Genomic DNA, 26,033 nt, shown 5'->3' with positions numbered 1-26,033 from the left:
AATGTAAAGACATGCACAGGTTAAATGAAAAAGTAACGATATATGTCATTCAAACAAGAGGAAGTAGACAAATTTGTAATTATAGTCTGTGATTTCAACACTCCTCTTTCTTTAATTGACAGTTAAGGTGGAAATAAACATATTCAAAAACAACACTCAACCAACTCCACACAAGACTGCAGAACAGAAATTCTTCCCAAGTGCACATAGAATCTTCACAAAGATATACCCTGGGTAATGAAAAATACTCAATAAATTTAAAAGACGTAAAATAATCAAATATCTGTTTTCTGATTACAATGGAATAAAATTAGTAATCAAAAACAAGGAAATCTCAGAGCACCTGGATGGCTCAGTCAGTTAAGCATCTGTTGATTTCGGCTCAGGTGATGATCTCACAGTTTGTGGGATCGAACCCCATGCTGGGCTCTGCACTGACAGCATGGAGCCTGTTTGGGATTCTCTCTCTCCCCCTCTCTCTCTGCCCCTACCCCACTCTCTCTCACCTTCTCTCTCAAAATAGATAAACATAAAAAAAAATAGAAAATTCCCAAATAATTAGAAATCAATCAATATATTTGAATAGTACCCATGAGGCAAGGGAGAAATCTCAAGGGCAATTTAAAAACATTGAGAAATGAATGAAAATGAAAATATAGTACTCAGAAATTGTAGGATGCACTTATATCAGTGCTTAAGGAGAAATTCTTTATAGCTTTAAAGATTTCTACTAGAGAAGGAAAAAGGTTTAAAAGTAATGTTATAACTTTCCAATCTAGGAAGTGATAAAAATGAGATCACATCAAATGAAAAGGAAATAAAGGGAAATAATAACGAAATAGAAAATGTTGGTAAATTAGCAAAAAAAAAAAAAAATAGAGAAAAATCAATGAAACTAAAAGCTTATCCTTTGAAAAGATAAATAAAATTGATACATTCCTAGGTGGGCTGATCAAGAGACGAAAAAAGGCTCTAATTTACCAATAACAAGGATGAAAGTGGAGTCATCACTAGATAATCAACAGACATTACAAAAGATAATTAAAATTACTATAAACAATTTTATGTCATTAAAATTGACAAATTAGATACAATATTTAAATTCCTTCACAGATACAAATTAATAAAACTGACATAAAAGGAAATAGAAAATCTTAATAACCTTATTCCTACTAAAGAAATTGAATTCATAATTTAAAATGTTCCAACAAAGAAAATTCTGTGTCCAGATGTCATTACTAAGTTTTATAAATAGTTGAGTTAGAATTAAATACTAGTATGACACATTCAGAAAATATTAAAGAAGTGTACATTTTCCCAACTAATTTTTGAGAACAAAACTACTCCTCTATCAGACATTCCAAAGGGAAAAAATTATAGACCAATATCTCTTATAAACATAATTGCCAAAATATTTAACATAATTTTAAAAAGATGAATAGAAAAAGGAAAATACATCATGACAAAATAAGGCTTATCCTACGTAAGCATGTTAGTTTAAATATAAAAAAATAATGTATTGCTGCTCTGTAGTAAAACTAAAAGAAAAAAAAATAAGTGACTCAATGAACAGAGAAAAAGCATTTCATAAATCTCAACACTAGAAGACAATAAAATTTTAGCAAACTAAGAAGAAAAAGGAAAACACTCCCTCAACCTGATAAAGAACATTTATTTAAAATTTCTAGCTAACGGGGGGGGGGGGGCGCGGGAGAGAAGCAAGCCAAGAAACAAAAGTATAGACAACAAACTGATGACGGGAGGTGGGTGGGCAGATGGGTTAAACAGGTGATGAGGATTGGATTAATAAGTACACTTGCGATGAGCACCAGGTGTTGTATGCAAGTGGTGTAAGTGATGATGAATCACTAAATGCTACAAGTGAAATTGAATATTACACTGTATGTTAACTATCTGGAATTTAAATAAAAACTTGAAAAGGAAATAAAGAATTTTACAAAAACCAGAGTAAATAAAAAATATTTTAAAACTTATATTCAATTATAAACTTAAAATTAAAAAATACTTTAAAAGAAAAACCTAGTCTACACTGCACTTAATGATAAACAAACAACCTAAATACTTTCCTTCCTATGATCAGAAAAAAATACAAGAATGATCACTCTCATAATTTCTAGTCAATATTTTGTTTCCAGAAAACATGATCAGGTAAGTAGACAAGACTTAGGAATCTCACAAAAAGCAAGTAGAACTAATTGCTTAATTAACTGAGTTAAGACAAATTATAGAATTGAAAGTCCATATACAAAAAATCAATTGTATTTGTATACACTGACCACAAACAATAATTAAATGTAATTTTCAAAAAGATCATTTACGGTATCATCACCTCAAACTATTTAGGGATAAATTAAAGTATATGTAAGATTTGTACATTGAAAACTGTAAAACATTTCTGAGAGAAAATAAAGACTTAAGTAAATTGATAAATCTATTATGTTTTTTAGAGTATCAATATTGTTATGTCAGTTCTTTCTAAATTTATAGATCCAATGCAATTACAATCAAAATCCCAGTAGGCTTTGTATAAAAACTGACAAGCAAATTATAACGCTCATACGCAAATGTACAGAATCCACACTTTGATTCAAATTTGATTAAGAACAAAGTTGAGGAATTTGGATTACCAGATTTCAAGATTTAATATAAATCCAAGTAATCCAAAGTGTGGGAACTTTCAGTGTTTTTCACTTTCAGTGTTCAGTGGGAACACACAGGGAATTTTCAAGTGTACATCTGTGGTAAGTTGATTTTTCTAGAACATGCCAGGCTATTGATCCTTACCTAACACCATAGACAAAATTTCACTCAAATTAGAACAAAGACCAAAATATAAGGGCTAAAACAATCTCTAAAAGGAACAGTAGAAAATCTTGGCAACTCTGGGTTAAGCAAATACTTTTAGCTAAAAGAAAGCCATGAATATAAAGAAAAAAAAATTGATAAATTTCATTCAAATCAAAACTACTGTGTTAGAAAGACATTATTAAAAAAAAAAAAAAATGAAGAAGCACCTGGGTGGTTCAGTTGGTTAAGCATCCAACTCTTGAATTTGGCTCAGGTCATTACCCCAGGTTTGTGGGATCGAGCCCCATGTCAGGGCTTCACACTGAGTATGGAACCTGCTTAAGGTTGTCTTTCTCTCTCTGACCCTCCCCCAGCACACATATGTGCATGTGCATTCTCTCTCTCAAATAAAAACAAAAAATAAGAAAAAGAAAAAAAATGTAAGCCATGGGATGGGAGAAAATGTTATATATTACATACATATGTAAGTTATATAACAAAATATATAAACAATATATAATAAAATATTATATGTTTTTTCCCCACCCCATGGCTTACCTTCTCATTACATATATATAATTTCATATATTTTTTCATTTTTATTATACATATTTATAGCTATGTTTACATATCTATATTTATACCTAAGCCTTTATCTATTTAGCATAGATATACATTGCAAATATGACAAAAGAATTGCTATCACTTAATAAGAAGACAACCCAATATAAGGTTGGCAAATTATTTTCATGAATGTTTCATCAATGATATATAATTGATAAATAAGTGTATGAAAAATGTTCAATATAATCATTTGGCAACGTAAATTAAATCAAAATTAGATCCCATTACATACACACTAATAAAGATAAATTCAAAAAATAATTATTATACTTGTGTTTATTATTATTTACATACAATTGTGTAGTTGATGTAACTTCCTGGTAAACTGAACCATCTGCATTTATAGTTACTTTTGCTTACCATAGTAATACACACCAAATGCAAATATTTTGCTTACCAAAGTAATAATGGGCTCATCACAGAATGATATGGTGGTTTTTAAGTCATAATACTTTTCATATAAAAGGACAGGGTGCCAGTGGCATCTAAGTTGTACTGCAAAATTCATTTACTAAGTTAGTTCCTTGAGGTTTTACTTTAAAATCCGTAGTCACAAGAGAAGTTAACATTGGTCTTTCAAAAATTGTTGGAGATTCTTTAAAAATGTTTGTGCTCATTATTTCCTGTTGGCCTCTCTCTCTTCCATTCTCTGCCCTTCCCTACTCTGCTCTGTATCCCAAAACACAGTATAAAGTGCATCAATGGGACGGCTATATTCTCTGGCTTTGGCTGGCTTTGGTAAGTACAAGGCGCAGCAAGGATCTGGAGGGTTGAGGAAATTGAGGTCATGGTATTTATTCTCCCAATCCCCACTCTGTTTCATTATGTTTCTAACAGTTGCTGATTTTCTCTTTAGCTATAGCACCTGTTGAGTGGTACTTCAATTTTTCTAGGTCTCTCCAGATTCACTGTTTCCTCTGCTGTTCCCACTATAATTACCCATGGGCTGCCTCACCAGCTCTTTTGGTTCACTTAGCTCTGTCTTTTTAAAATTATTTTTAGTAAAACCATTATGAATATGTTGTTTTCTGCCACTACCCTGATACAATAGTTGGTATGATGAGCAGGATTCTGTGACTGGTTTGCTCTCATATATGTGAGCAGACTGATAACCTGCGAGAATGACATCCCAATTTTCATTTTTCTTTACTAGAATGGCATGAAATGAATTACTAATTGAGCAAAAATCATTGAGTAATTAATTGTCTTTGGCACTTAGTTGCTATGACAAGAAAAATTGGTGATTGCAAAGATTATGGGATGTGATGACTGCTTCTGACTATTCTGGAGAGTTTACACAAAGATAAATATATGTTGAAAACACTGAACTCGTGACAATTCATGTCATGGGTGGATATGCAGAAAATGTTCTCAAAAACTTAAAAACTCCCTTATTTCTAGTGGCACAGGGCAGACAAGACTAAGGATTAAACCCAAGGTCTAACTATAGGAGAGGCAGAATTGCAATGTCAATGAAATGGACAACTCGCCAAATCAGTTATGGTAAGGGAAGAAAACTTTTTGGGAAAGAGTAGAGCCACAATAACAGAGATTTAGATACTCCTGAAATGTTCTTGGCAATGGACGCAGCTCCTCAACTTCAGGTCACAGAACCAGTCTTCCTTGCAAAGTGTTTCAGTGACTTCACTTTGGGCAGCTGCCTCAAAACGGTATGTGATTATTCTCAAGATCCAACATCACCATCATCCCTCATTGCCTCCAGTCTAATAATGAGAATTACACTTGAGTACTAATTAGAAGCAAAAGTGCATAGTTCTTTCTAAAAGGAGAAACTGTATAGCCTGAAGGAATTGCAAGATCTTTGATAACTTCACTTGGCAAGAGCCAAAGGGGGGTGTCGGGAAATAACCTAAGGAAGACAGAAGAATTGTGACACTGGACTAAGTCAATACTATCAGTGTGGGAGTATTCACCAAGGATTCTGGATAAAATATGAAATAAAGTTCCTATGCGAAGTGGGGATAAATTTGAACCTAGTCACTACTGGGGTTTTACGCCCCTTAACCCTGGACCTAAATCAGTTTACATACCTGCAACATATTAACCTAGAAAGGAGGTTTGGTTATTTTGAAAAACTGCAACATGGCAATAAGTATACACCGCAAATCTTCCCAAGCTTTCTCCAGAGGGAGTTTTGGCCATTAATCAAGGTTAGAAACAAAACCTCTGGAAAAAAGCTAAACACCCAGGCTTTCAATACAATCTAAGATACAGGTAAGATTATGACTGAATTGACCTTACTCTGAAAAGATATGGTGGCTATGGGACTCTGAATTTCTTCGACATCAGGAATGCATTTTTTGAAGTCAATCAAAAAACAAAAATAGAAGCTGACTTGTAAAGAGAGTAGCTTCTGAAGAGCATTGTCCCCAGTCCAGTTGCTCTCTTTCTCTGCCCTATTGTATGCTGAGAAAATAATCTCTGTGGACAATAATATGCAGGCTCCCCCCGCCCTCTAGATTCTACCTGGGAAGTAAAAGCAGGATAGCTGAGAGCAAATGTTAGCGGTAGGTCATTTATTTCTTGGGGTACCTCCTGCCTCACTGTAGTCTTGCCAATGGCTACTTTTCTCATCAAATGCAGCTTCTCTCGGACAGCTTCTCTCCCAGGGTTTTAGCTCGTCCTGGGTTATGGTAACATCATTTGATTCTCTGGCCCCATCAACTCTGGGTAAAATGGCATTCCGCTGTTGCTAGTCTCTGGGCTTTACCTTTGCTTTATTTCCTTCACTCCCGTACCTACTTTGGTATGCAGGTCTTTTCTGGGGTCTTTTCAGTTAAGCTTTTGAAATACAAAAATATTCAATTTTTATAAAGTCTAACTTATCTTTTTATTTCTTAGAGTACACTTTTTGTATCACATCCAATAACTCTTTGCCTAGCAAAAGGAAAAAAAATGATTTTTTCCTATGGTTTCTTATGGAAAGTTTATAGTTTTACATTATATACATAGGAATATGATCCATTTTGAGTTCACTTTAATTAAGGTGTGAGGTATATATCAAGGTTAATTTAACTGCTTACGGACATCTAATTGTCCCAGCACCATTTGTTGAAAACTATCCTTTATACTATTCTTTATGTTGTTGTATAAGAGATTTTACAACAATCCCCAATTATTCCTTACCACTCTTTGAGCTATTTTCTCATGTATTTTACCTTTACAATGCCATAAAAGCACAATATGTTGTCACTGTTTTTCTCTTTAGCTAAATCCTGTTGATTGTACAAGGTGTTTCCTGCCTGGAAACTGATATTGTATCCAAGTTCTCCTTTTCTCTAAGACTGCATTGTCCAAACATTAGCCACTAGCCACTTGTGGTTACATAAATGAAATTAAAATTCACTTGTTCGGTTACACTAGCCACCTGTCAAATGCTTAACAGCTGCATGTGGCTGGTGGCTAGTGACCGCCTCATCATACACTGAAGACCAGAACATTCCCATGGTGGCAGGAAGCACTGTCAGCAGCCCTGGTATCTAAAAATACCTGTGGTCATATATTGCTGGACATTTTAAACCTTATTAAATTTCATCTTCTTCATATGGATTTATAGCAACATTATTATTAAGTGATAAATGTAGGTTTGCTTGAATAGGATGCTTGGGGTAATTTTTTATTTACTCTAGTATTTGTAGGTACCAGCCATTAAAGTCCTATGAAATCCTAGGGATTTCATTGTTCCAAATGATGTTTTTATTTCCTATTTATTTTTTTCTAAATATAATTTATTGTCAAGTTAGCTAACACACAGTGTATACAGTGTGCTCTTGGTTTCGTGGGTAGATTCCCGTGATTCATTACTTACATACAACACCCAGTGCTCATCCCAACAAGTGCCCTCCTCAGTGCCCATCACCCATCTTCCCTTTCCCTCCACCTCCATCAACCTCTCTGTTTGAAACTGTTTTTCCCCTTCCCTCCCCCATGGTCTTCTGTTAAGTTTCTCAAATTCCACATATGAGAGAAAACATACTGGTTTTTCTCTGGCTGACTTATTTCACTTAGCATAATTCCAGTTCCATCCACATTGTTGCAAATGGCAAGATTTCATTCTTTCTCACTGCCAAGTAGTATCCCATTATAGATAAACCACTGGTTTTAAATCCATACATATTTCCTTAAATGCTTTATTTCTCATGGATGTGAGATTTTTTTTTTAATGGCATTTCTTTTAACATTGTATTTTTTGAGAAAACAAATTTTGAAAAATGTCTTGGGACGCCTGGGTGGCTCAGTCGGTTTAGCATCCGACTTCGGCTCAGGTCATGATCTCATGGTCTGTGGGTTCGAGCCCCGCGTCAGGCTCTGTGCTGACAGCGCAGAGCCTGGAGCCTGCTTCGGATTCTGTGCCTCCCTCTCTCTCTCTGCCCCTCCCCGCTCATGCTTGCTCGCTCTCGCTCTCTCTCTCTCTTTCTCTGTCAAAAATAAATAAACATTAAAAAGATTTTTTTAAATTAAAAAGGAAAAGTGTCTTCTTTTCCTTTCTGATTTCTAAATTTCATAGGGATTTTATAAGTGACAAACTGAAAATAGTCAGTAGCAGAAACCCCTGGAAAGGCAAAAACCAATTAGAGGACAACAGACAATATACAAATCAGTATATGATAAGAAATATTTTACTGTTTTCTCTATTTATAAATAATAGTATTTCTGAATACTTCTAGTATATGTGCTGCCGAAGCGAGCACAATTTCTGAATACTTTTAATAATATTTTATAAAATATATCCATTTTAAATTTAGAATTTGATTTTCTTTAACTGAAGTAGAGTTGACAATGTTACATTAGTTTCTGGAGTACCATGCTGTGATTTGATAACTCTACACATTATGCTGTGCTCACCCCAACTGTAGCTACCATCTGTCACCATTCAGTGCTATTACAATACTCAATATTATTTTACTATAAGTTATATGATAATGAGATGATAATAAGTTATAAGATATTAAGATAATAAGTTATCTCCTAGAACACAAGGAGTACTCCCCACCCCCAACACAGATGGCTTTTTGGGAGAAAAATGAGAACCTATCTTGTTTTTTAAAAAACTTAGAGCAGAAGCTTATATATACATTTTTGCTATTGTTCTTTATAACCTTCAAATGCAATAAAAGCATTTTTAATATTCTTCTTAAAACTAAACTTTATTCTTATCATATATTCTCTGTCAGTGAAGATGAAAAGTTGCCCTCCAATAACCTTGTATAATAATTTGCCATCTATGTTTTCATCCTTCTTCAAGATCAAACTACCTGTTTACAGGAACATTTTCTGTGAAAGATTCACTTTAACACAAAAGATTCACCCTAATCAGAACTGACATGTGTAAGTGTAATGACTTTTAATTACATTTAAACAACTTTGTAGGATGTTTACTGAGTGTCCAGAATGGTATTAGGCACTGTGGAGTATGCAAGAAGGAATGAGAAAATAGCATTGTGGAGGAGTTAAGGTTTATAAAAGGCTCTTTTTAGCAATTGATATAGTATCACACATAATAAATTTGTTCAGGACTGGTAATAACTGCAGCATAACTTTCAGCATGAGTGAATCAGTGTATCTTTGAGAGGGCATCTCCAGCTGAGAAAGTGAGATTAGAATGGTGGATTGAAAATGATCAGATGAGGTAGGTAAATGGAAGAGAAGACTGTATGAGAAGATAATTTTGAGTATGTAAAATGCTATGCTATTATTTTGGTCCACAAGTAAAAAACAGGAAAGACAAACAACGCTCTACCACAAAAATCTGTATCTTGTGGTAAAGAGTCAAAAATTTATGTCTGCTGTTCATGGAACAAGATACAAGAGATTATTTAATCCCACTTAAAACATTAGAGTATATGGGGAGATGGGGCGCCTGGGTGGCTCAGTTGGTTAAGCAGTAGACTTTGGCTCAGGTCATGATCTCACAGTTTTGAGTTCGAGCCCCTCATTGGGCTCTGTGCTGACAGCTGAGAGCCTGAACCTGCTTTGGATTCTGTGTCTCCCTCTGTCTGTCTGTCCCTTCCCCACTCTCCCTCTGTCTCTCTCTGTCTCAAAAATAAGTAAAGATTAAGGAAAAAAATTTTTAAAAACATTAGAATATATGGAAAGAATAGCAATGATTGGAGCAGGTATACAAATAAGCTAAATTTCATCTATCTGTGGGAATCAAAGAATATTGTAAGCATTAGGAGTATAAGTAATGAAGATTCATGAACGCAATCACTAAGACAAGGAAAAGCAAGAACAGTTTCCAGTAACTGCCTCTGGAGCAAGAGGCGGAAGTGAGAGACGATTGCTTTAGAATATGTGCACGTTTTACGATGATTAAAATTCCCATGCATGTTGACTCCTTGAAAATGGGTGTATTACATCTAAGAGAAAAAAAGATGTTCAAATTCAAAGATGCTTTGTTAAAAGTATCCTTCTCAAAATCTTACTTACTTTTAAAAACAACCGAAAAACACGTAGGAGGCATAGTGATTGCTCTAAGGCAAATATGCTGAGGAGTCAAAAACATGCCCTGTGTTCGCACCTTAGTTTCCCACTTCCATATGTTCCATTGTTCATTTTTGCATCCAATTTTAATACATTAAAATGTGATTTGCTATTTATCGGCTTCATTAAAAAATGACTTCAGAATATATTCAAAACACTAAGCACAATGGAAAATCTTTTTGAAGGTAAAATACCCAAAATGATTGTACGATAATGAAATAAATCTGCATTGCCCAAATTATTTTTTGGTTTGCAACATGCTGTGATAAAAATGGTGGCCAATACCAATAAAGAAGAATAGTAAACTTATACTGAGCTCTTAATATATACCAAACACCATACTAAGATCCTGATTTGCAATATTTAACTTTCACAAAGATTTCTCTGAAATAGGCAATAATGTCACCTCTACTTTCCACAGGAGTAAACAAAGTTTCAGAGCAATTACATAATTCGTCTATGATTTTATAGCTAGTATGCCTGAAAACTGAGATTCAAAGTCTAGCTAACACCTGTGTGTTTAATTACTTTATTGATCCCTCCTCTTCCAAGCTCCAAGTATCACTAGTGGAAAAGCTACCTTCTTATCTGTTCCAAGGCTTCAACTCTCTTGCCACATTTGTGGTGACTAGACCCTAGTTGTCATAGATGCTTTTGCTACTGTATAAATCATAGGCAGTTTAGCTTAATTTTTTAAATCCATTAGTAATCATGAAATTACAATAAATTTAGTTTATTAGGCTTCACATTCAAAATCTGCAAAGACTTTTATTTAAGTAGTAATATCTAGGAGGGACAAGGATTCAGGGAAGTGGGGCCTAGGATACCAACTCCTGGTAATAATTAACTGATGAATGGATAAAGAAATTGTGGTTTATATACACAATGGAGTACTACGTGGCAATGAGAAAGAATGAAATATGGCCCTTTGTAGCAATGTGGATGGAACTGGGGAGTGTGATGCTAAGTGAAATAAGCCATACAGAGAAAGACAGATACCATATGTTTTCACTCTTATGTGGATCCTGAGAAACTTAACAGAAGACCATGGGGGAGGGGAAGGAAAAAAAAAAAAGTTAGAGAGGGAGGGAGCCAAACCATAAGAGACTCTTAAAAACTGAGAACAAACTGAGGGTTGATGGGGCATGGGAGGGAGGGGAAAGTGGGTGATGGGCACTGGGGAGGGCACCTGTTGGGATGAGCACTGGGTGTTGTATGGAAACCAATTTGACAATAAATTTCATATTAAAAAAAAAAATAAAGTTGGTAAAACATCTCCAGAGGGAAATTTAATCTAAAACCTTAAAAAAAGTTTGTATCCTTTTATTCTACAATTCTACTTCTGGAAATTTTTTCACTAGCTAGGAGTTAAGTTCACTGTAGTTGGGTTATAATATCAAACAAATAAGCATGCAAAATGTTTAACAGCAAGAAGACGAGTTTAAAAACTATGATGTTTCAGTTCAATGATGTAATACCAGTTACAGGTGAAGCTGTGCAAGAATATTTGATGGCATGGTTAATGACAAGAGAAAAGTGAACACCTCTAGGTGGGACTATAGGAAAGTTGCTTTTTCATTTTTGTGTGTTATAAATTGTATCTAAATGTTTAAGTATTTGTTTTTAAAAATAAAAATTAACTCCTTAAAAATTTTTGTTCCTGTGGTGAGAACTTTTACAATCTTATTTTTAAAAAATCATTAAAAAATTGTAACTATGTATGCTGAAGGATGTTGATGAAACCTATTGTGATGGTCATTTTGCAATATATATAAATATCAGATTGGTATGTTGTGCACCTCAAACTAATACTTCATGTTAGATTATACCTCAATTTAAAAAAAAAAAAAGAAAAATAATAATTACTTAAGCAAAACACCCTAATATGGGTTGCATGGATCAATGGATATCAACAGGGATCCGGGAATCTTCTGAAACCTGATGCAAAATATCCAGTGTCTGAGAGTTTGCATACTCTTCTGTAAAGAAAATATCTTACGTCAATTCTCATAAATGGCCAAGAACTCAACCAAGTATCAGAACTATTAATCCAGACGCTGCATACAAATAAAATTGATTTAGTTTGCAATTTCTTTGATTATATGGACAACTCTAAAATTCAAATTAAATTATTTATATATTATAAGTCATCATCAGCAAGTAAGACAAATCCTTCAGTGGCTGTAACCACAGAGAAAATGTCAAAATATTTTTTATGGTATTGGATTTCTTAAATATTTATCATAATGTATGTTTAATTCATCTATATTCATCTATTACTAAGTAAAACTTATAATAAAAGTATTCTTTAATATACAAGTAAGGCCAGATTAATAAATCTACTTAACAGAGTTAAGACTGCAACAAGCTTAAATAACCAAAGAGGTATGTACTTGGATAAAACCAAGACGCAGGTATATGGCAGTATGTTATAGAGTGAGGTCAAGAAATAGTACATTTAACAATATCTAAAATACAACCTACTAGTTTTCATTCAAAAGATGAACTACATGTTACTATTATGTCATTAATAGCTTTTTATTTGATGTTTTAAAAGATTCTATAGTAAATTTCATATAAAATACCAACTTTATTAAAAAAATAATAAACATGGCACTGCCCAGTACTTTACAAACAGAAATATTTCAGTTTACAAAGTTTTTTGTTTTTGTTTTTTGTTTTTGTTTTTTGTTTTTGTTTTGTTTTGTTTTGTTTGTAGATGTAGTACTTTCTTAGTTCTCAAAATGATTGTTTCTCATCATAAGCCCAGGTTTATAAACAATATTGAAGTCAGAGAAATTAAAAAATCTTATATTAAGTCACTCAGACAAGAGATAATAAGAGTTGGGTCTCTTATTTCCCAATTCCAGGAAGTTTAGCAGATATGTGTTATGAATCGACTTCCACACATCTACCTCTAAATAGATGTTTTATATATATATATATATATGTATATAATTATTATTATAGAGAAGTAAACCTTTATTTCCTTGTTTGACAAATACAGTTGGCTGGTTGAGTTGGTTGCTTTTTGGTGATTAATCAAGGAGACCAAATCCCATATTCTCCTCTGACTCCTTGGACTCTTCTTTGCTTCAGCCTTGGCTGGGGCTGCAGGCAGGAGGAGTAGGGGTGGTGGGAGTGGTTTTGGGGCAGCTACCACGAATGCAGATGGATCTGCCAGGAAGGCCTCTTGACATTTTCAGCAAGTGGGAAGATGTAATCAGTCTACACAGACAAATCCAGGACCTGCCTGTATACATGATGATGGAATGAGGTACTGATGCAACAGCTGGGTAACCAATCTGCAAACAGACGCTGGCAACATTATGGACACCTTCCAGGAAGCAAGAATGCAGTTTCCTCTGTGTTGCCAAGCATTTCAAGGTTGCAGATGCTGCCACTGTCAAACACCTGCTGGGTGGTCAGCCCAAACGAGAAGGGGACTATGTTCAAGAGTGTGGCTTCCCTGGCTCCCACGTTGTCTCTAGTCTTCATTGCTGTGTATCACTCAGAATTTCAATAGTGCCCTTGGAGATTTTAGTGGTTATACCTAAAGCCTGAAAGAAGGAGGTCTTCTTAGGCCTTGGACCAGTATTCTGGGCTGGCACAATGACTTCACATGGAGCTATGGCACTGGCAGCTTGAACCTTATTGGCCAACAGCATGTCCCTGATCTCAGTGATGTCCTTTTTGGTGAACACAAAGCCCACCTTCCTCTGGATACGAAGCAACAGTTTCTCCAGAGCTGGGTTGTCTTCCAGATGCTCTCGGATTGCCTCGTACATCATGACATGTCATATCATTAACAAGATACCAAATAGAAAATGCCACTGATACCCGTTAATTTTATGCATGTGAATAAATGTTTATATTGTAGTTAACATTTTTTGACCAATAGAAGAGTACTTGTATAATTTTTTAACATAAAGTATTACATAAACATATAACATTACTGTATCTGATCAGAGTTAACTATCTTAGTGAAACCAGATGTTTGAAAGCTTCACCAAGGATCTTCTAAATGCGTGCAGAAACATATACAGGTTATAAATAGACAGTAGCAGTGGCATTTCCCTGTGCTTACAGTAAATAAATGATTCATCAACAACCTGACAACCATAACTTAAATCCACAGCTTCTCTGTAGATTTATGTCAGATATTCATTCTCTCACATGAATATGACTTGGAAGTTCTCCACAGGTTTAGAAGAATAACGATCACTATGTAAACCCTAACTATGAAATATAAAAGCAAATTCTTTGGACTATTTTAGGAAATTAACTACCTCATAATTCTCAGAAAGAAAATAACTAAAACCTATTTTTCAATGTAGAGTATATAAAATTCCCTCTTTATTTGCCTATTGATTAGAAACTTGTGCTTGAACCTCTTAAAGAAGCAAAATATCTATGTAACCCAATATTTCCATGTGAATAAGCCAGCAGAGATTAAAAAGAATATAAAAAAAAAAAAGAAACATTAACACTGGCAAAAAAAATGTTAAGCATTTTTAATGAGAGTACTGAAATCAAACACACTGGATTCTCTGGTTCTAAGTAAACTTTATGTTGATTAAAACCTTAATGAAGTTAGATCTAATTAATAGATTTATTAACAAAAATAGTTATTAAAAATGGGTCCATGAAATGTTGTATGTTTTACTTTGAATTAATGGTGATGAGGTTCTGAGAGCTTAGTTATCTACCTCACCCAGAGATATCCTCCCTTAAATTATAGTTTCTAAGTAATTTGACAGATGCCACTGGCTTGTTGTCATTGTTTCTAAACCACAATTTGATGGGTGATTGACAGACGGAAGCAAGCTGCTCTGCAGATATGTTTTCTGATATAAAAGGTAAAGAAAAGTGACTTTGTGATTGAATAGAGAAGCTATAAAATTAAAATTACTCTCTAATTTTTCAAATGCTGCCTGAAAACATATGGAGTATACATGGAATATATAAATTAATATTAACTTATATTATAAATCCAAAGTCTGCAAGAATGGAAATCTACACAGCCTGTTTTTTGTTACATTTTTAAATTTTGTGTAAACACACGCACACACACACACACACAAAATATTCATTTTTATTTCATTAGTCTCAACAAGTGACACAATTATAGGAACTTGACGAAAAGACAAAACAAATGGCAAATAAATAGAGGAAAACAATGCTTGACCTCAGTGATCACGGAATACAAATTAAAACTACAGTGAGGGGCGCCTGAGTGGCTCAGTTGGTTAAGCATCCAACTTCGGCTCAGGTCATGATCTCACGGTTTGTGAGTTCAAGCCCCACACCGGGCTCTGTGCTGACAGCTCGGAGCCTGGAGCATGCTTCGGACTCTTTCGCCTTCTCTCTCTGCCCCTCCTCACTTGTGCTCTGTCTCTCTGTCTCTCAAAACTAAATAAATGTAAAAAAAAAAATTAAAAAAAAAATAAAACCACAGTGAGACACCATTACACACTCACCAGGCTAAAATGTAAAAGGCCATTGGTGAAAATATGGAGCAAAAGGAACATTACACATTGCTGGAGGAGGGGAGAAATGTAAAATCAGAAAACAGTTTGATGTCATGTAATGGTGAATACATGCATACCTAATGACTCATTAATTTCATCTCTTGTTAAATGGTGATATATCAGAGTGGTATCAATAGAGTTAGTGATGAGTGACTAGATTATGTATATTTTTTAAAGGTAGAAGCATCAAGGTTTCATGATCAATTTGATGTGGTAAAAGATAGAAGCACAAAATGCAACCCTAAGGTTTTGGCCTTGAGCAACTGAATGAATGGTGATGTATCTAGCTGAGATAGTGAAGGCTATGGGCTGAGCAGGTCTGAGAGTGGGAAAGACGTGATGAATTTCAGATGTCTGTTAGACAGTCAAGAAAACGTGTACAGTAGGCAGTTGGATACGCAAGTCTGAAACTCAAGAGAGAGGACTGGACTAGAGGTAGAAATTTTGGAGTTGTTGGAATATAGATGATATTTAAAACCATGTTACTGCTAAGGTCATCAAGATAGAAAATGTAATTAGAGAGGAGGACTGATGAAATGCACAGCTTGGTTACAACTCCAGTTAATGTTAGGAGTAGGAATATACTACAGAAATGAAAATGTACACTGATAAGCAATAAATCTCAGTCACCTATCAACTACTGTGCTGGAAAGCTTTTCCAGCCCCAGTAAGTCTGTTTCTCCAGGCTTCTATTTCCTGGGTACCACCATAATGATCTATGCTATCTAAGCATATCTAAGATCCTCTATCCCTTATCTTCACTCCTCACTCTTCCTTCATGCCCACCTTCCCAGAAACGCTCTAATTTTTCTGTAGAAATTACTCTCAAAACCTCCCGAAAGCTCTAATTTGTAACATATTAGTTCAGGGCACTAAAGTTGAGCCTCATCCATGTATCTGTGAATTTCCATTAAAAACAAGTTCAACGTAACTTGTGTATTTCCATATAGAAATAAACTTCATACATAAGTCCATGATATGTGTGTGTGTGTGTGTGTGTGTATGTGTGTGTGTATGTATTTATATATATGTGTATTTATACATATGTGTATTTACATATATATGTGTATATATATGTATATATGTATTTATATATATATATAAAAGAAGTTAGGGGCGCCTGGGTGGCTCAGTCGGTTAAGCATCAGACTTCGGCTCGGGTCATGATCTCACAGTTTGTGAGTTTGAGCCCTGCGTCAGGCTCTGTGCTGACAGCTCAGAGCCTGCAGCCTGCTTCAGATTCTGTGTCTCCCTCTCTCTCTGCCCCTCCCCTGCTTGTGCTCTATCTCTGTCTCTCAAAAATAAATAAATATGTTGGGGCGCCTGGGTGGCTCAGTCAGTTGAGTGTCCAACTTCAGCTCAGGTCACGATCTCACGGTCTGTGAGTTCAAGCCCCGCGTCAGGCTCTGGGCTGATGGCTCAGAGCCTGGAGCCTGCTTCCGATTCTGTGTCTCCCTCTCTCTCTGCCCCTCCCCCATTCATGCTCTGTCTCTCTCTGTCTCAAAAATAAATAAATGTTAAAAAAAATGTTTTTAAATAAAAAAAATAAAATAAATAAATATGTTAAAATTTTTTTTAAAAAAAGAAATTAAATGAACTAATATAAAATGCACATTGATATTTTGTTACAGAAGACCATAAACATAAGATCTATAGCTTTCATATTTTAATGCTTAAGAACCACAGTATTATGTATCGAAATGAATATAGTCACCTAAAATTATAAGTAGAGCCACATTCTTAATGTATAAATATATTAGAAAAAGAAGCATATAAATGAGAAAGAATGAAATCTGGCCATTTGCAGCAACATAGATGGAACTGGAGGGTATTATGCTAAGTGAAATAAGTCAAGCAGAGAAAGACAGATACCATACGTTTTCACTCATATGTGGATCCTGAGAAACTTAACAGAAGACCAAGGGGGAGGCGAAGGGGAAAAAAAAAAGTTATAGAGAAGGAGGAAGGCAAACCATAAGAGACTCTTAACTACTGAGAACAAACTGAGGGTTGATGGGGGGTGGGGGGTGGAGAGTGGAAAGTAGGTGATGAGCATTGAGGAGGGCACCTGTTGGGATGAGCACTGGGTGTTGTATGGAAACCAATTTGACAATAAATTTCATATTAAAAAAATAGATACAAAGAAAAGACTGGTGGTTACCAGAGGCAGAGGGATGGGGGATGGAAGAATGGGTGAACTGTTTTGTTTGTTTGTTTGTTTGGTTTGGTTTAAATAAATTGAATGATTTATATATATATTTTTTAAAGTGAAGGAATATTATGGGATCAATATTAGGAATAACAGCTGGAAAGAAACAACAATATATATTATTTTATTTTAAAAAGAAACAAACAAAAAGCCCTGGGATACCTTGCAAGGATGCCAACAGGAGGGCATAGGAGTCACCTTGAAGAGGCTCCCCTGGTCAAACCAGGGATAATTTGAGCATCAGAAATAATAATGCCTGTAAGTGATTGAAACACATAAAGTAAAAATAATAATAAAATAAATGGGCAATTAAATGTGATTACAGATCATTAAGCTGAAGTAAGATGAAGGAAAACTCATTAATTGAACACATTTCAAAATTGTAGTCTATATAAACTTCTAACACATGGAATTTGAATGGATAAGTTTATACCTATGTGTGTATTACCTATGTACATACATATTACCTATGTACATGTGTGTAGTACCTATGTTCACCTCTTATCATTAATTTGAATCAATAGGAAAAGCGCTGTATATTTTTTACTGTTTAAATTCAAAATACCCCGACAGTTTACTAATCTAGCTTTTTGAGAGGTTTCAAAAAATAACAGGAGCCACAGGCTTGGTATAAAACCTGACTCTCCTTGTGGAACTTCTTGCCTTGGAGTAGCAACATGTATTGATTTTGACATGCCAATAAAGTTACATGGAAAGAAATCGGGTTAAAATTGCATTTACTGTGTAACAGTAAAAACCTATGTAACAAAATTAGGTGAAGAGTAGCGATATTCTTAACATAGAAGTCCTTTCTAAATGCTATTTCCACCAAAGACACAAGGCTCATGTAATCACAGTTAGAAAAAAAAAAATCTATCACACTTCCAACTTCATATGGTCAAACACATCTACTCACTGCGAGATTCATTAACAGAAAGAATGGTAAAGAGAAGGCTCCCTGAAGTATGAACTTACATCTATTATTCACTATGGCTCAAGTTATTTTTCTGTTTAAAATGTTTCTCTCCACATCTTCACACCACATCAATAAATAAAAGTACTGTCCTATTACTTTCCTATTGCAGTTCAGTGCTACTTGATAGTAGAGTTTCAGGATCATTAAATGAGTACTTCAAGAATTCTTGACAGCTGGTTTAAGAAAATGGAAGTGTTCTTTACTGTAAAGAGTTTGCATATGTGGATTTTTCCCCACACTAAGTACTGTAAACCTGAGTTCTACCTTATGATATTGAAGACTTCTATGGGGCGCCTGAGTGGCTCAGTCAGTTAAGTATCTGACTACAGTTCAGGTCATGATCTCTTGGTTTGAGGGTTCAAGCCCCGCGTCAGGCTCTGAGCTGTCAGCACCTGCTTCAGATTCTGTGTATCCCTCTCTCTCTCTGCCCCTCCCCTGCTCATGCTCTCTCTCAAGAATAAATAGTTAAACAAAATTTAAGACTTCTAGAAATGATCAATTAAAGGAGGCTAAGAATATGCATATTCATCTTGAATAATATAAAGTCCACCTCATGAACTTTTTAGTATATACATTCATATGTGTATTTATATTTATATAATTAATCTATATAATTATAGATACAAAAATATTTGAAATAGGGGCACGTGGGTGACTCAGTCAATTAAGCGTCTCTTAGTTTGGGCTTAGGTGCTGATCTCACGTTTCTGAGTTTGTGCTCCTCATGGGACTCTGCGTTGCCAGTAGAAGCCTGCTTGGGATTCTCTTTCTCCTTCTCTCTCTGCCCCTCCCCTGCTTGCACACACACACTCTCTCTCTCTCAAAACAAATAAATAAACTTTAAAAAAGTATTTGAAATATACACTTATAGATTTAAAAAATATAAAACTGTATTTGAAATTATTTTTTAGTTAGGCTCCTCAATTGGGATGAATGTGTATTGATGGTTGATAAGTAGATTTTTAAAAGATGGGAATGTTAAATATATTTTAAACATCAATATGGTTTTGGATTTTGCACCAAATAGACACCTGATGATGTTTTCTTGTTTCCTCTTTAACACTCAAAATAAGAATTTGTTCAACATAAGCAAATATGTTTTACTTATGTCTCTCCTGTATTTAAAGGAGTGGCTTTATTTTGTGGTTGGAGAGCTTCCAGCATAGAAACTGAATTTAGAAAGTAACACTATTTCTAAGCAAATGATTACAGAATATAACCAAAACTTCTGAATTGTGTAATGTCAATCTGATGAGTTACGCTGAAAGACACTACCCTTCTAAAATTGTTGCATATTTTTATCAAATATATGTTCACTACCACCTTTCCTGAAAGTGTGTAGCTTTACTGGTTCTTAGTACTAATTTCAATTTGAAATCTTGTAGGTACTTATAAAAAAAATGTTAATAGAATCAATGTAATAAAACTATTACCACATGTTATATTATGAAGCCAACCATGCCAGACAGCTCCAGCTCTCAGTAGGTGGCAAATATACTTAGATATTTGTCTTATATGTAGAATTGTATGGCAGCATTTAAATGTGCAAAGCCATTATTTTTTATGTGGCAAGAAGAAAACTTAATTATGGGCAAAGCTATGAAGACTCTCCTAGTCACCAGGACCTCCACACCCTTTAGACCCCTGTCAGGAATCTCTCCCTCCTTCACCCACCACAGCAATAGATCTACACTTTTTGTCACAGCACTTAGACTTTCTGTTGGAAATTATTGTCTTCTACACGCTTTCCTATTTTCACCTGGAAGCCTTTTGTGGATAGGATTCATGTCTACCTCATCAATTTATCTGCCACAACTATTACCATAGTGATTCCTTGGTAAATGTGCCCTTAGCAATTTGTTGAGTAGATGAAGGCATTAATTGCAGAGGCAAAATGTACATGCCTTATAACAAAGAGCACTATATTTTTTATGAAGTTTTTCAATGTTTATTTATTTTGAGAGAGAGAGAGAGAGAGAGAGAGAGAGAGAGAAAATCCCAAGCAGACTCCGCACTGTCAATGCAGAGCCCTATGTAGGGCTCAAACTCATCAACTGTGAGATCATGACCTGAGGCGAAGCTAAAGGTCACATGCTTAACCGACTGAGCCACTCAGGCACCCTAACAAGAGCATTTCCTCTTCTATTCTTCCCATAGCATAGAACTATGGTTTTCAAAGTATGGTCCCAGAACCAGCAGCATCAGTATCACCTGGGAGTTTATTATAAATGTCAATTCTGATCCTGATACACTGAGTCAGAAACTCTGGAGGTCTTCCTAGTGATTCGGATGTAGGGTAAGAATGCAGAATCATGGCAGGCTCGTACTCTTGCATTGTTTTTCTTTGTAGCTCCCGTAGAATACTAAGTAATCTTATTTCCTACAATTAAGGCAGATATTGTATAGGGGAAAAAAAACTGGTGCCATAACCAGATTTAAGTGATCAACCTTTGCCTATAAGAAGAGACACTTCTCCCCACTACCCTGATTTATCATGTCATCTACTGCCCCTGCCCTCTAGAGACACCAATACTGCCATAAACGATATAACCAACAGTTCTCAATTTATTTTTCTTAACACTGTCTTCTAAAAGAATGAAATATGGTTATCATGGTCTCTCATCTTTTGTCCTTAGAAGCTGTTCATCCTGGGCCAGGATCCAAGAATGAGACCCTTCTATCCCTCCAGCTTGAGTGTCACTAGGCTAAATGAATAATGATTCATATTCTAATTAAAATAAACCATTCTGTAAGAGGCAAGGTTAGTCTCAAGGAACAGATGGCGGATACCTGGAATTAGCCTTCAAAATCTCTCGAATAGCCTTTCTCAAACCACCTTAGGGCATCCTCTTTTTTTTTTAAATATATTTTTCCCTAATCCTAAAATAACCAACACAGGGTTGTCTGGAAGTACAAAGGGGATGGAACTTAGATTCTAATGGTAACCAAATATTAAAAAAAGATAACCTTTACAACAATGCAGGAAATGGAAATTAAACTAAGGACCCTCTAGTAGTTTTGGGGAATATGGAACTTATGTGGTTCTGGTTACAAATACCTAAGGTTACACAAGTGCATATACACACATACACAAAGAGTCAATATTACTATATGAAAATTAAAAACAGGGGCACCTGGGTGAATCAGTTGGTTAAGCATCCAACTCTTGATTTCTGCTCAGGTCATGATGCCAAGGTCATGGGATTGAGCCCCACATCGGGCTCTGTACTAAGCGTGGAGAGCATGGAGCCTGCATGGGATTCTCTCTCTCTCTCTCTCTCTCTCTCTCTCTCTCTCTCTCTCTGCCCCTCTCTCCCATGTGTACTCTCTATCTCTAAAATAAAAGAAAAATAAAATTGAAAGAAAAAATCAAAGTATCCCAACAAATCTCAAAAAGAACCCAATCAACCCAATCAAACAATTAAAAACAAAAATAAGGACCCTCTAAAAGATTTTAAACCTTCTAAATGACTGCAGCTTTGATTAATTTTATATTAATGTTCTCTTAGCAAATTTTAAGGGTTATGTGATTCAAGCTTGGTCAAGTTTTTTGGTTTTTTTTTTAATGCAGAAATAGTAAAATTACACTGATCCAGATGTTGTGGCTCACTTTTAAAAAACAGCAAAATATACTGGACTCACAGGAAACAAAAACTGGTTGGTCCTATAATATACTTCCTTCTAGTTTTTTTTCTCTGTCACACTTGTCTCAAATGTAAGCAAACCAAGACAAACTATTAGCTATATGAGGACAAAGATATAGGCTATCCTATTTTATACATGCAGCAAATTATCTGAAACAAAATGTCAAGAACTGGAAGGGTCTGGGATTTTACTCTATACACAAGCTAACAAACGAGGCTGCCTCAGTTTCACAGATGCTGCAGAAAACACAGAATTCTTGCGTCAGAGACAAAGGCAGTTAGTAACTCACAGCAATGGCACTAGGCCAAGTTTGATCGTTTTCTTAAACCAGTCCCCTAAACCCCAATTATCACATATTGACACGAGAGAGGTGACACCTGCCTATGCAATGGGTTGCATTACAGGAGAGGAATCTCAATCTTAATTCCAATGTTTATAATGGGCCTTTGCCCCAGAGCAACATTTTATATTTATTATACTGGACAGCCAACAAATCCTTCTTTCCTGGAAAAGACAATATTTCTGTTTTCAAAGGCTGTTTGCCTTGGAAATATTCTTGAAAATATCATCCAGAACAAAAGCTGTCAGAGCCTCCATTCACAAGATGTGCAGAAACACAAAAGACCCATGGAAAATGGTCTCCCAACACATAACAGGTGCTCATTTCCAGTTTTGGATTAATTGATGCAGTGAAAATTTGTCCATTATAATTTCAGAATATTATCTGACATTAATTATTGGTATATTCTTAAATGACCAATATGAATATAATAGTTTGCATATTTCCTACTAAAATAAGTCATTAAGTGCTTCATATGTCTTTGCTCTACACTAAAAATGATTGCTTATTACCAGAAATATCATTCTTATCCGGTAATGAGTTTATAATTCAAGATAAGACATATTAATACAAAACCAAATATATTAGACCCTGAAATACATGAGTCAACATGAAGAATATTATTTTCAAGATACCACTTCATTCTATGAATGCAAAGAAAAACTGAATTACATAATTAGAATGAGGATTAGTAAAAGTAACCATAGAAATATGATCATCTAGGACAAGGAGAAAGAAACCAGCCAGTTCTTCTCAAGAGAGCTCACAGAAAAAAAGGCGGGGGGTATACTTTCAGATATCTTTAAGAGAAAGAGATATCTTGATGGAAAACAGGGAAACGCATATTAAATACAGATTTAATATTTTTATAAAAAGGTTTTAAAACTATGTTATATTAGAGTTTAAACCTTAGGACAAAAATCACTGCCACAATCTTAATTATATTAAATAAATTCATACTCCTCAAGGAAAAGTAAGCCTTCATCAGTTATTAAATATAAATACATATATTTGAAATAAAGGAAATTTGCTTCAAGGCATATCCAAATGAATTTTCCTAAAACACTTATTTGGTTACTCTGCTCATAATCTTAATGACATCTATATAAATAAAGCCCTACCAGTGAATGCTTATAAAAGCTGAGAACAACCTTCAGCTGACAGCACGGAAACAGAGACCTCAGCCCTACAACTATAAGAAAATGAGAATTCCACCATGAATGACTGGGGAGCAGACTTTCCTCCAGAACCTCCAGCTAGGAGCCCAGGCCAACCAACACCTTGATTTGAGTCTTGTAGGATCTGGAGCTGAGTCCACACGGACTTCTGACCTAGTGAACTGTAAGATAATAAATGAAAGGTTTTAAGCCACTATCTTTGTTGTAATTTGTTATAGCAGCAAGAGAAAATCAATACAGTAACATACCCCTACTTTAATTTTACAGGTTTTACTACTATGTTCACCCTCCAATTGACCACATATTAGAATTCTAAACTGTTCTCACTTTTTTGTTTTCTGTACATATACTTCCAGAACCACATTTGTGGGCCATTTCTGCTGAAAAGAGTCGTATCCATCCTTCATGGCTTAGCTTAAATCCTAAGGAAAATGGTTTCATTCTTGACCATCTAGGCCTGGAGAAATTTCTAATTTGATAAATTCCAATGTTCATATTATACAAATCCACTTGTGGGAAAATACTTACTGCCTTTTATTTATATTTTCTCATTTATCTTATTTCCCAATTTACATTTAAAGCTCATAAAGGAGAATGACATCAACGTATCTTTCTGTGTGACCATCTTATTTCTTAAGGCAGTGTCTATTTCATCCAAAATTCTCTAAAAAGGTTATGGCAGGTAATGTATTTTGGTTCTATCTACTGAAAAAAGCCAAAGCAAAACAAAACTTCAATAGATAGGAAATGTAACATCATGAGTAGAAAAGTTAAATTGTAAAAAAGATGGTCCCTGCTCTTCTGCCAGATGTGAAATTCCCAAATTACCCGAGAAGCATATTACTTCTCAGCTCTGATTTTATAAAAAGAAAATTTTTACATATCAGCTTAAACACATCTACACTTTTATTTCTGATTTACACTTTAAATCCACTAGGCACATCCATCAAACTCAATACTTAATCTCATAAATGTTGATGCTGAATACTGTAAATTATTCTAAACTAACCCATGAAGCACATCATTACCCAGTACCAAATTAAAATTTAAGAATATAAAACAGTTTATTCAATGTAGAAAAAACCAATGAATCCAAGTAAGTGATGACTGGTAACTACAGAGAGAATTTAAACAACAAAAACTTTAATCAAACAATCTAAAATACACCTTAATATTGCTTGCCAGCTCCTTTCTTTGAGCACATCTTAAAAAATGAAAGACTTTAAAGGAAGCCAAAGGTAAATGACTATGCTTTAGTTGTCTATCTTCATTCACTATGTCTTGGACAGACTGTTTGTCCTTTGTGTGTGTTCACTTTTTTAATTTATTTTTTTCTTGAGAGAGAGAGAGAGAGAGAGAGAGAGAGAGAGAATGAGCATGCTTGTACATACAAACAAGGGAGGGCCAGAGGACGAGAATCTTAAGTAGCCTCCACACCCACCAGGAAGCCCAACTCAGGGCTCTATCTCCCTCATGACTTTGAGATGACAACCTCACTGGAAATCAAGAGTCAGACTCTTAATTGACTAAGCCACCCAAGTGCTCCCCCCGCACTGCACTCTCTTTTTTGAGACAGAGAGAGAACGCACGTATGTGAGAGTGTGTGTGTGTGCACACAGACGGAGAAAGGGCAGAAAGAAGAGATAGAATCTCGAGCAGTCTCTACACTGTAGGCACAGAGCCCAACTCAGGGCTGGATCCCATGAACTGTGAGACCATGATCTGAGCCAAAGTCAAGAGTGGGATGTTCAACTGACTGAGCCATCTAGGCACCCCAAGAGTGCTTGCTTTTTAATATTCTTTCAGAAAACAACATAGTATACAATTAACTTGCAATTCAAAAAATTCACTATGACTCTAGTTCTCTCTTGTATATGTATTATCGTTGCTCTTAAGGTCCATCATAATTCCATTTCTTTTTTTATTTCAATTTTGCTCATCTCATTCCTACCCAATCTTAACATTAAAATTGTTTTCCTTATAGGTTTTGCTTTTGACTTTTAAATATTTGCATATGTCACCTTACCTAGCTTAGCATCTTGGCTTTATTATGCTGGAAAATCCTTTTTAAAACTTCCAATTCTTTGGAATTTTCTCAGTTACTTTTGCCACCAGAATATTCCAATCAATATAAATGAGCTACTGAAAATTCCTATCTAGAATTTATGGCCAAGGTAAAAAATTTCATCTTCTCTTCCTTAAATAGGTTAAATCTTAT

The 26,033-nt window shown here is 35.0% G+C and overlaps 1 protein-coding gene and 1 pseudogene across 4 annotated transcripts in view; both read right to left on the bottom strand.

Moving 5' to 3' along the window:
• Positions 1-26,033, bottom strand: part of MARCHF1 (membrane associated ring-CH-type finger 1) — an 874,367-nt gene that overhangs the window by 496,154 nt on the left and 352,180 nt on the right. The window lies entirely within an intron of this gene.
• LOC123590630 lies at positions 12,905-13,923 on the bottom strand (annotated as a pseudogene).

The sequence above is a fragment of the Leopardus geoffroyi genome, chromosome B1, assembly GCF_018350155.1.
Source record: "Leopardus geoffroyi isolate Oge1 chromosome B1, O.geoffroyi_Oge1_pat1.0, whole genome shotgun sequence".
Lineage (NCBI taxonomy): Eukaryota > Metazoa > Chordata > Mammalia > Carnivora > Felidae > Leopardus > Leopardus geoffroyi.
Note: the sequence above shows the minus strand (reverse complement) of the source record. Positions and strands in the feature narration are given on the sequence as shown.